This window comes from Chinchilla lanigera, unplaced genomic scaffold (assembly GCF_000276665.1).
Source record: "Chinchilla lanigera isolate Chin_1 unplaced genomic scaffold, ChiLan1.0 scaffold00042, whole genome shotgun sequence".
NCBI lineage: Eukaryota > Metazoa > Chordata > Mammalia > Rodentia > Chinchillidae > Chinchilla > Chinchilla lanigera.
Genome location: NW_004955443.1, coordinates 16,490,034 through 16,502,263, shown reverse-complemented (window position 1 = coordinate 16,502,263; position 12,230 = coordinate 16,490,034). Strand labels below are relative to the sequence as shown.

The 12,230-nt window shown below is 34.5% G+C and overlaps 1 long non-coding RNA gene across 1 annotated transcript; it reads right to left on the bottom strand.

Annotated features, from left to right (window-relative positions):
• Window positions 1–278: 278 nt before the first annotated feature.
• LOC102016320 lies at window positions 279–11,635 on the bottom strand. The gene is made up of 3 exons (XR_262211.1): window positions 11,584–11,635; window positions 5,672–5,780; window positions 279–365 (listed from the first exon to the last, which is right to left on the bottom strand). It is a non-coding gene; the product is annotated as an uncharacterized LOC102016320 (long non-coding RNA).
• Window positions 11,636–12,230: the final 595 nt, after the last annotated feature.

Sequence of the window (12,230 nt, the reverse complement as noted above, 5' to 3'; positions counted from 1 at the left end):
GAATTTTGCAGCAATCTTTTTGCTGACTACTCTTTGAAGACAACTAGGTCTTAATTGTTTTTATCCCAAGTGCCTGGCCCAGTATAAGATATGTAGTAAATGCTTAGTAAACATAGGTGGACTAATTGAAAATCAGACACACTAATCTCCAAGGACATAGCTAACGAAGTTTCTCAATTTATCTAATTTCCACATCAAACACCTCTGAACCAAAACATTTTGCTTGTACTATACCTTCTACCATGAGAGTCTCACATCAGCTTTTAATGTTTAATCACATGAAAATGAATGCAGGAAATTTTCTTCTTACTGCATGCTCTTGTATCTCTGCTGTACTTGACCCTCCTGTGGCTTTCAAAGGAGTTCTGCTCAGCAGTGACAAAAGTACAGGAGAAAAGTTTCAAGAAAATAATATTCTATATTTTCAAGTTATTAACTCAATATCCAAGAGGGGAAAAGAAGAAAAACTGCCATCCTCCCACACTGATTTTTTATGTAACAAAGCAGTTTTTCAGTATTATTTTTACTTTCCTATATATCAATGAATTTTTTTTTTTTTTTTTTTTTTTTTCCTCCGGTACCGGGAACGGAACTCATGACCTTGCGCTTGCCAGGCAGGCTCTTTGCCACTGAGCTAAATCTCCAGCCCCTCAATGAATATTTTTGAGAAAAATAAATCTAACTGGTCACTCATTACATACTAATGTTAGTTAATGAAGTGTGATCTGTAATTTATGCTCACCAAATAATTAAAGTATGTTAGAGATTCAAAAATAAACACAGAGATATATTTTATCTCTGTGAGTGATCCTTTGGTTGTTTTAGTTATCAATTGCCCCCTTGTTCCTCTTCTTTTTCTCAATTACAAAAACATTTGCATTGTCTATAAATAGAACAGCATGTGTATAAAACATAAGAATAATTATAGTTCTCCAACCTATTAAGCTTAACATCTTGTCTTTAGGACCCTTATAATACCATTTAAAAATATTGGTTAATGACAACACAATATTTTTCCTCTGGTTTTATTTGCTTTGCTTTTCAGGTTTAGAGTTTTTATCTGTTTATTTGCCTATATTTAGGTGAGAAAAAGCAGCATTATTATGCTGTGAATTTGAACACTGATTTTTTTTCCTTGTTTTGTGTATTACTTGATCTCTATAACTTTAAATTTAGAGATTGACTGAATTTTTAATTCACATTTTTGATTTTGCCAAAGCCCTAATGATTAAATATGCAGGCATTTGATTTTTAAAATGTTATTTGTAAACAGTATGTGCCATAATCATGGTTTATGATATTCATGTCATTTTAGTGGTTCATCTATTTAAAATATTTGGCAGAGACCGGGTAAGAGCAGATAATTTTTACTCAGAAAATTCAGTAAAATGATTTTTAGGAAAAGATTGTAATATCAAAATTAGATTGTTTAGTATTTTTAGATATTTTCAAGTATTATAAATAAACTATAATGAGACTTGAAGATAATGTATTTATTGTATTGAATAATTTTGGTCATTGATATAATTTCCTTTTTGTTTACAAATGGGTCTTATTTGAATTATTTGTTGGCATAATATCATGATTATATTTCTAATGATTGCTTAGAGTATTTAATAATATTGAGCATATGAGACGATGATGATCAAGGTCTCTGTTATGCAGATCTGTATTATCTAGTACTTCTACCAGTGATGACATTTCGACCAGTAATTTTTCCCATTATTGTATTTGCATTGTCCTCCTAGACTATAACAATGTGCCTCTTGTACTTTTTATTCCCAGCAAATGGTAGAGTCAGCATTCAACATTCCATGAGTAGTATGTCTTAATACACTCATTTTATAATATAGTTTAATGAGGCCATTTATTTTCTGAGGTGCCAAAGAAGCTTATACGTTCTAATCATATGTTATGATTCTATAATAACAGCTCGATGCATGGTTCCTTAGCAAAGCACAATTATCATTACCAGTCCAACATATGCTTACTGTAGTAAGATTTTCAAATTTTTTGGAATTTGCCAACTACATCCACTGTTATTCATTTAGAATTTCATTTTTGACAAATCACGTTGTTCACTTTTAAACCAACAAATTATTTCGCGGTTTTAACAGTAAGAAAATGGTTAAAAATGTGAGAAAGTTAATTCCTAACAATAAAAATTCATTTGGAAACATTTCAGTGATACTTATTATGGAAAAATATACCTACAGTCCTTGGAGGAAAAGCTTCTCTTGAAATATAGTTCTTATGCAAAGGTATGAACTCAATTAGTCTCATTAAAACTTTCTTTAATTGGTCTCACTGCCTACTCATCTTCTGTCAATAAAAATTTGTTAATTTTTAACCCATGATATATGTGTAAACACATTCATCTTCTTCCCAGTGCATTTCTTTGTATTGAGCTAAATTTTAACTATATATGCACTATACTAATTTTTTGAGGCCTTATAAATTGCTCTTTTTAGGGATTTATTTTTAAACAAATATATTAATGAAATATCTCTAAGATTTATATTGCAATTTTTGTGGCTTTTGCATGAACTATTTCCCTAACCATTTATTTTTTATTTGTTATATTGAAATGAGGCTTTGCTGTGTTTTCCAGGCTGGGTTCAAGCTTATAATGGCCCTGATAAATGTGGGATTATAGACTCATGCCACTAGGTCAGCTACATTTGTATTTCTAAAACTAGTTTATTTAGATCACATAAATTATGAGTGCAGTATAGTTGATAATATTCTGATGTGAAGAAAATTGCATATACATTTCAGTTGCATATAGCAATTAATATTAGGATTAATATTTTAAGTTTAAAAGCATTCAGTATCTAGAAATGAGTAAGTCATTAATCTATGAGAAGAATGGATAGATAAATTTGGACTTCAGGGAGAAATTTATTTTTCCATTTGACCAACAGGCAATGCCTGTTTATATGTGTATGCTGACAGTGGACTTATTCAAGATCAGTATATTAAATAATAGGATCAAAGAAAACCTCAGATTTGCTGTGTCAATCTTCTTTCATCCATTTCTTTTTTTTTTTTTGGTTTTTCTCCGGTACCGGGAACCGAACTCACGACCTTGCGCTTGCCAGGCAGGCGCTTTGCCGCTGAGCTAAATCCCCAGCCCCCCATTTCTTTATTAAGAGAACAAAGGGAAACTCTTTTAAGAAAATATTGATTGCAGTGTGCTAGAGCATGTGTTCAGTGTCTCTTTCTCTACATCTTATGCATGTTTAGGATCTCCACCTTGTCCAGGGCAGTGCATCACAAGAAGTACAGATATCACATGGAATTTGAAAAACTGTTGTCAAATGCTTATTTTCCAAGTAAATATGTGTAATTTAGAAGGCTATCATTTTAATTTAAGTTACTCTTAGAAGGGTATATGACAACAGGATGTAGAGGTGGGCAGTTTATTTCAAAAATAAATCCCAGGGGCTTAACTGATAGTGCCTTTTTTAAAGAAGGGACTCTTCCCCCATCACCAAGCATCCAATTGAAGGATTAAAGGCTAGAAAATTTTCTCCCAAATGAGTAATGGAGCTCTGTCTTCCATGTAGCTGAGATGAACTTTCACCAGGATCACTAGGGTTTACAGTGTTTGAAACCCCGGGAAAGACCTGAGACTCATTTAGAAAACTCACAGAGGTATTTCAGCTTGGTAATGCTGCCATGCTGACTCAGTACTTTACACACAGCTGAGCTGTGATCAGAGATGGGGCAAAGAGATTTGGTGCTGGAGCTCAAATCACTTGCTTCCATAGTCCTCTATGTCAAAGACCTAACTCTAGCTCAGGGATAATGAACAGTTTAGAGCTTTCAATGATACACACATAATACAAACACTACTGCTGCTCCTGGTGTTTGGGATGGATGCTGTTATGGTTTGTGTCTGCATGTCCCCCCAAATCCTCAAGCAGTCATGGGGTGGGCTTTTAGAGTTTTGATTGATTGGGTGTGAGTGCTATACCTGCCTTGGGGCAGATAGATTGCATATATTAGGGACAGAGGTTTGCTCTTTCCTCCGTTCCTCACTTTTGCTCTTGTTGCTTTTGCTGTGTTCCACTGCCATGCACTGTTGCCTTCTGCCATGTGCCACTCTGCCTTGGAGCGAGCCAAGTGTGGACTGAAACTTTCACAAAGTGTGAGCTCAATAAACCTTTCCTTCCTTCATTTTTGGCGTTTGGTATTTTGTCTCAGCAATGAAAGAAAAGTAACCAAGACAGATGAATAATAATAATAAAGACAAAAACTGTGAAAGAAAGGCCTTTGTAGAACCTTTTTCCTGGTAACAATAGATGTTCAAGTAGAGTTAGATGAAGAGTTGGTTAAATATATGCTTGTATTATTTGTTTAAAATTTTATTTTATTTATTTATTTTTATGTATTTTTCTTAATTTTGATTTGCAAATAATCTATAACATTTCACAATAAACTTTTACTATAAGGCCTGTACATGTGTAATGGCCATGCTTACTTTCTGAGAAACACAGGAAACTGCACTGGTATTTAGTGATATGAAATAACAGTGCCAGGATATTTCTATTAAATAATTATTAAAATCTGCACAATCAGAATGTAGCATGTATGTGAAGATAAGTATAGTTTTGTAATCATACGTTTCTCTATATAATAATAGTGTTATCTTACCTGAAACAAAATAATGTGTACTTTTTAAACTGTTCACTGCAAAGATATACTTCATTTTACTGCTTTATAGGGAATTCTGTAATTGGCAACATCAACAAAACCACACTAAATTGACCATTTTAACTTGTTCATATTTTTCATAGGTTTTAGATTCCATAAAAAGGACTGTTGTATTCAAGTATTTTTTGTGGTGGGGAACAATATTGGTTTAAATATGTAGAGCAATTTTAATATCCACCATACAAGTAGAAAATATCTTTTTATAATTAATTGCAATAAGTGATATATTTAAAAATACTGATGTAATTTTTGGAATAAAAAATCTACAGTCTTCTTTGCATTTAATGTTCTTTCACTAAGACACTCATAAACGATTTGACTGGTTTTATAATTTTCTAATGCCAAATTAATACTGAAATAAGACTTGGATTAGCTATTTTTCACCTGATGCTATAATATTAGCATTGAAAAAAAATACTTTAGGAAAGTAATATATGAGATTTTCAAATATCAATTGCCTTGAGTGCACCTGTTGAGGAAGTAATTCCTGCTTCAGCTAATCAGAGGGAAGGGGACATTTATTTATATCATTTAGACTAATGTGCTGCTTCCCGTGGTAAACAATTGTTTCCAGAGAAGACTGCAAAATAACTTCATTCGCATGTGCATTTCTGCATTGTGAAGACATTGCCATTTCCACCATGGGTAGACTGTATTCTCCAACACTTGAGTCTGTTGATCTACCACATGTTTTAACATGTAAGATATGGTAGAAGTGGTGTTGCATGACTTCCAAGACTAGATCATAAGTAGCAGTAGAGTGTCTGCTTCATTTGCTCAGACACAGATTTGGGGGATCTGATCTTTTATGTTTGTTGTGATGGGAGAAACACTAATAACCCCATACATCATATGAGGAAGCCTAAGCTAGATCATGGGGAAAGATAACATAGAGTAGATGCAGACTTTGAAGAGAGAAAGCAAAAATAGAGTCAGAGAGGCGCTGTGCTACCTGGTGAAATTACAGATGTTCCAGACACTCCTGTCTCAACTTTTCATATTGCCTGAAGGCAATCTTGAGAGAGACTTCATGTCAAGACTGCTCACTCCTTCCTGAATTCCTATCCAGGGAAATTTTGAGAAACAGTGCAATTGCTGTTATTATTGCTGTCTTAGGAACATGAACACTTCCTCAGGATCATCACCAAACTTTTACATTTTTAAATCATTATATCCAGAGACCCTTCTGAGCAAACACAGAACCCTGAAGAATAAGTCAATACATGAAAACTAATTATGATCCTTTTCATGGATCACTGTAAGATAATTAATTTCTCAAATTGTTGCTGGATGACTTAATCTTCCTTATGTAAATCTCATGAGAATATATGAATTTTATACTTAAGGGGTACCAAAATTATGAAAACATACATTGAAGTTATTAAGGAAGTTAATTCAAGATATATTAATAAATTGCTTTATGCAAAACCCATTTATTTTACATGAAAATAACAATGCATCATTTTTTTCTCTCAATTTCATGAAAAGCATTGAAAAAAATCACTAGTTTCCAAGTGGTTTTTGTTTGTTTGTTTCTCTGTTTGTTTGTTTGTTGCTTTCAATTGCACAGGTCTTTCTTGTCTGCATATCTTGTATCTTATGAGATATAACTGAGGTGCTCTGGCATCTTTTTTTCTTTCTTTTTTTAAAATCCAAACTATTCCCTATTCCTTAATTCCTTCAAGTCCAATTTTTACTCCTCATTTTCAAGAAATCCACAAAGTGCACATGGGCTTTACCTGTTTTTCTTTGGTACAGACAAACCATTTCAAAACTCAGTAGTTTAAAATGGTAGCTGTTGGGACTCATTGGTATATTGGTGGCCCCCAGGAGAAAATGGCAAGGGGATTTAGAAAATAAAGACAAGAGATAAGAGCTGAGGTCAGGTGAAGGTCTCTGACTGAATGGGAAGGAGGACTGCACAAGCACTTTAGGGGGGTTTATTTATACTTTTGCAAAGTTTGTATCAGGAGACACAAGGTTGCCTATTGACTAATGACTGAAATTGTCTAGGCAGGATGTTTTTTTTCAAGACTGAGATAGCTTGACTGCTTTAGGGCACTGTGGCCTTGACTTGCCCCCACACTCATAACCAATTTTCAGCTTCAGGTGCTTCCAACAGTTAGCCATGATTTTTGCAAATCTATTGATAGATTTACTAAATAATATAAGTGACCTGGGTTTGTTCATGTGTTACCAGACATGCCAGTGGTGAGTCTTTATGAAAGTCTCACTCACATGCCAGTAATAGGTGTGCACTCATCTGGAACCAAGGAGAGGTGATATGTCTATAATTTCTGCTTGGAGTTCAGTAGAGCTATACACATGGTTTTGAAGCCCAGCTCACAACCGGCATTTTTCTTTTGTTATTTTCTGTTAAACCTGGCAGTTCATAAATCCAATCCATAGTTGTAGGCCGTCCATAGAAAGAAACTCAAAGCTATGTTCCAAATATGCACAAATAAGAGATGGGAAATTGTTATGCCATTTTTGAGAACATCTTCCCATTGGAGCTAGTGGTAAAGGGAAAGAAAAAAATAAAATAGTTTTCCTGATCATCACCTATCTGCCTCTTTCTTTTTACTCTTGCTGTCACCTGATTTAGTTTTTATACTCAGTATATTAGCGATTATTATAAAAACAATAGCATCCATATTAATAGCATTTTATTTTAATTCAAACTTTATATTTGCTAGTTATTGCACTAAATTATTTATATATAACATTTAATTTACATACTCAGAATTGTAAGTAGGTATAATTGTTACAATAAAATTATGAATAAACTATGCATAATCATTTCTATAGGCAATTATGAATGAAAGTTCACTGTTTCTCCCAAAGGAAAACAAACACCTGTGCATAAACATAAGAAGACCTAAAGTTTTACGCAGTGAAAACTGATTACCTCTTCACTCTACTCTTCCTCCTTTTCCCACTTCACTATTGAAGCGTGGCCAATCTGAAGTCCTGTGTATTTGTAAGCTACTCAATTTTCTCCATTCCTCTAAACTTGTCCCTCTCTATTTCTTTATGACTTGTGGTATTCTAGTATATGGTAAAATACTATGCTATAACTGAGATTGCCAAATTATATCTCATAGTCTGACTCTGGCTGAGTAAACTGTTATTTTTGCAAACAAAATTTTGCCAACAAGAGCCATCCTCAGACATGTATTATCCATTACTTTTTGGGGGATACAAAGGTCGTGCAGAAATGCAAAATTGAGATATTTACTTATGGCTCTTTATAGAAAACATATACTGACTTTGTTAAATATAAACTCCTATAGGACAGGGAATGTTCTTTTAATGGATTTATTCCAATATCCAGAAAAATAAATGAATAGTGTTTTGCAAATGATTTCATCAACTTGTTTTTATTTTACGTCATACAACTGAAACCAGTATGAAAACAGTAGATTCATTGTATGAATAAATTTCAATATTATTTCTACATCAGAGTTTGCCAATGAGATAGTTTCCACAGATATGATATGATGATTTATAATTATATACATGCAATTATATATAATCTGAGAGCACAAGAGCATGTGAGAATCTTAGTTTCTTTTCTCATTGCTAAACAAAATACCCAAAACTCACAAGTTAAGAGAAGAAAGTTTTATGTAGCTTATATTTCATAGAGGTTTCAGTTAATAGTTGGCAGGTTTCAAGACAAGGTGGCACAACAGAGGGGAAAGAGTCCATGGTAAAAACGGGTAGGAAGAAGGCAGTAAGCAGCAACCAAGCAACAACTGTAGCTTCTTTCTGGCACTTTCATGTTCTCTCTAGGCTACCCAGCTTAGGGCAGGTGCCAAACCAATCGGTGGACTAATTTAGTGATCACACTCTGAATCCAAATGACACATATTCTAGATTGATCCACATATGTAAAAGTTTCACCTCTGGCTACATGAGGCTTTGGATGACACCCACATACAAGCCACAATAAATATGTTCATCTCATTTTTTTCTATTACTTTCAATATACAATGTATAGAATCATTTTAAATTTCTGTAACTATCATTAATTCTATTATTAGTATGATCATCTATTTGACCGTTAATATAAGTTTTCCACATGTGGAAACAATACGTTTCAAATTGCCTTTGCAAACCTAAGTGTAGGATTTTTTCATACTTTCCACAATCCACAGCAAATAATATTAAACACTAAATTTAGTAATCATCTTCCAACATTTTATGTTTTTATATAAATTTTCCTATGATAACTATGATCTTGAACCTGCTCAATATCTATATTTATTTGTACAGCATTACATTTATTATTTCCTGAAATGTTAAAAGTAGTCATATGTATTTTTTGAAAACTCATTAGAAATCTTTCAAACAGAGGACTTCTCAAATGCCCAAGTCTACCTTCATTTTCCAAGGTGTAAATATCACATCTGTGCCTTTATCAATCTGCTTTATTTCATGTAATATTAGAAAGTGTTGACATTTGAGAGGTGGATTCCAGTTTTCATCTGAAAATCATCCAACCTCTGAAAGAAAATATTATTTTAAAGAGAGGAGTGATTTAATGTCAGGTGTTATGGAATCAAGAATAGATATTACTTCCACCATAGGGTACATAATAGTAATTAGTATGTTCATTTCTTCAATAAGATTCTTAAATATTAATGGGTGCAACCTTAGTGTGAGGCCGTATGAAAACAAAAATGATTAACTTGTGCTTCTTTCCATAAAGGAGGAGAAAAGATTTGGCTATGTGAGCAGATGGCGAGCTACCATGAATTCAGTATATTCTTTTTTTCCAAAGTATATTTGTAAGACTTACACAGACTTCATTCGATTGATACAAATATTTTACAGTTGAATTTTCCCTTTTTCTTCTTTCATGTTTGTCTTTATCATCATTCATGGGCAAAACTTTATACTTTTTGGGTTTTCTGTATTTTTTCAATTTCTAAATTTGAAAGTTTTTAGAAAGTAGTCTTTCCATAAATATTCCAATATTTTTCAAGTTTTCTCTCTTAAGAACTGTTTGTGTTTTTCTTAATCTTATGAAAATTATTGTTTAAAAAAACTCCTTTAATGGAAAATTGTCTTGATAATATTTAACATTATCTTTTTCCCCTAAATACTGCTCCATTGCCAACTTGGCTTTATATGATTTCTTCACATTCTCAATAATATTTTTATATATAGTGACTATTTTGTACATGTATAGTTTCATTTTAAGTTATATAATCATCAGACTTAATTTAGTTTATAAAGGTTACTGAAATATTATTTAATCTGGAATCTGAGAAAATTACTTTGAAGAAGACAAAGAATATGAGAGTCAGATAATTATAAATTGAATGATTATGTAAGTGTTTGTAGTGAATGGGCCTCAAAACTGTGATTCTGTGGATGCCTCCAATAAGGACAAAATAGAGAACCCAGGGATGCTTCTCCTTAGTCCAGATGGTCGCAACATTACCAAGAGGCAAGTGGCCAGGTAGGTCACACTTATAATCAGAGCTGACATATTGGAAGTTGTTTCAGAAGGTTTCTTCCAATACAAACCAAACCAAAGAATTATAGAAAGGCTTAATGTTGAGGCATGAAGGATGATTGAGTGGTCCCAGGATTTGTATGGTGTGTCATAATAACAGCAAAGAAGGGCAGTGTAATAGATTTTTATGATTTTTTTAAATAAAAAGTTAGAGATGAGGTTTGGCATATTTGAGTGTAGAAGAAAATGCCCCCTCCTAGCCACTGTATTTCATTTTCTGTTAGTCTCCCGAGTAACAGTTCCTGTTACTGTTCCTGCTGCTTCTGTTCATGTTACTTCTGTTTCTTAGAAATGGCTGGTCACTGTGATGCATATTGTAAGAACCAATCAATAACCACCAAATACTCTGCTTCTATACTTCCTGCTTGCTTGTCCCATATAAACCCCAAACTACCAAGGATCAGGTTCTGACATTTTTAGAAAGATTGATTCCTTGTCAGTGCCTGTCAACATAAATAAATCTGCCTCCAAATCCTGGGTGACATTTCAGTGTTTTTGTTTGCCATAGCATCTGGTACAGCATCTGGGAAGACCAACTGTGCTGATCTTTTTTCACTGGTCATGGCCTTGGTGGACGGAGTAGGACCTCTCCAGGTCCTGATGGGAACGTGTGCCCTTGAGATATTTTGAGTCCCCTCGGAAGTCTGGAAGAAGATTCCCAGCTCCCCATTTGAGTGGCTCACACTGGACCCAAATTGAAGAAGGACGCACTCTGGTCTGGTCATCAGATAAAGTAAGGCCACTAGGGGTACCCCAGTTAGTCTGTCAGTCCTCAGCTCAAGGAGAAGGACCTCCTGATCAACTTTCTTTAGTCAAGGCCACCTTCAAGGGATGGAGGTTAGAATGTTTAACCTCTGAAGGCCAGTCGAATGATTTTGTAAGTGTTTGTAATAGTTGGGCCTCAACCTGTGGTTCTGTGGATACATCTAATAAGGACAAAACAGAGAGATTAGTGATGCTTCTTTTTAGTCTGGATGGTCCCAACATTGCCAAGAAGCAATTGGTCAGGCAGCCATCTGAATGTTCTGTCTATCTGAGGGGCACCCACACATTGTCTGTTGTGCCATCATTCAAGGGTACAAATACACAAATAGGAAGTTAGAAATGGGAATGAGGGCTGGGGATTTAGCTCAGTGGCACAGCACCTACCTGGCAAGTGCAAGGTCGTGAGTTTGATTCCCGGTACAGGAAAAAAACAAAAAACAAAACAAAACAAAAAAAGAAATGGGAATGAATTAGTCAAAATCAATACTCTTCGACAGCAGGTACAAGAATTTTGAAAGGGCTTTTCTGATGATTACAGAGTTAAAATGAAATCAAGCTGCTGCAAGACTCACTGAAGCTGCTGCCACCAAAGCCTGAACAAAGACCTGAGAACTCTGCCTTGGCAAATGCCACTGCAGCTTTCCAGCCAGCAACAAGAAACAGCAATTTATGTAAGCACCTCTCAGTGACATCATAGAGGGGAGCAAATGCCCATCAACACAGTAAATTTACTATGGTTACCCAGAAGCCTGATAAAGCCCTTCAGGTTTTTATGAGACTCTATGAAGTATACAGGGTCTAAATCCCTTTGACCCTAAAGCCTCTGAAAATCTACAGATGATAAGTACATCCTGTAATACACAAAAGCACCTGATAACAACAAGAAAATCTAATCTGAGATGACTATATCTTCTGGTCAAAAACCAATATACAAGTTTGAAGGGCTATGGACATTAAAAATTAAATGCTCATTGAGACTTAAATATTAGAACTCTTAAAAGCTTCAGCCACGACAAGATGACAACCTTTACATAAGTCTGATGGGCTCCGACTAGGCCAGACTGGCTTCTATGCTTCAGCTGGGTCACTGGGATCCCACTGTTCACATCTGTACTGGGGATCAACTTATAACTTCCAAAAATCCCCTCTGTCAGAAAAATGTCACCACCATTGGGACAACTGAGACTTTTGCCTCTCACTCCTGCCAGGCAAGATCTTG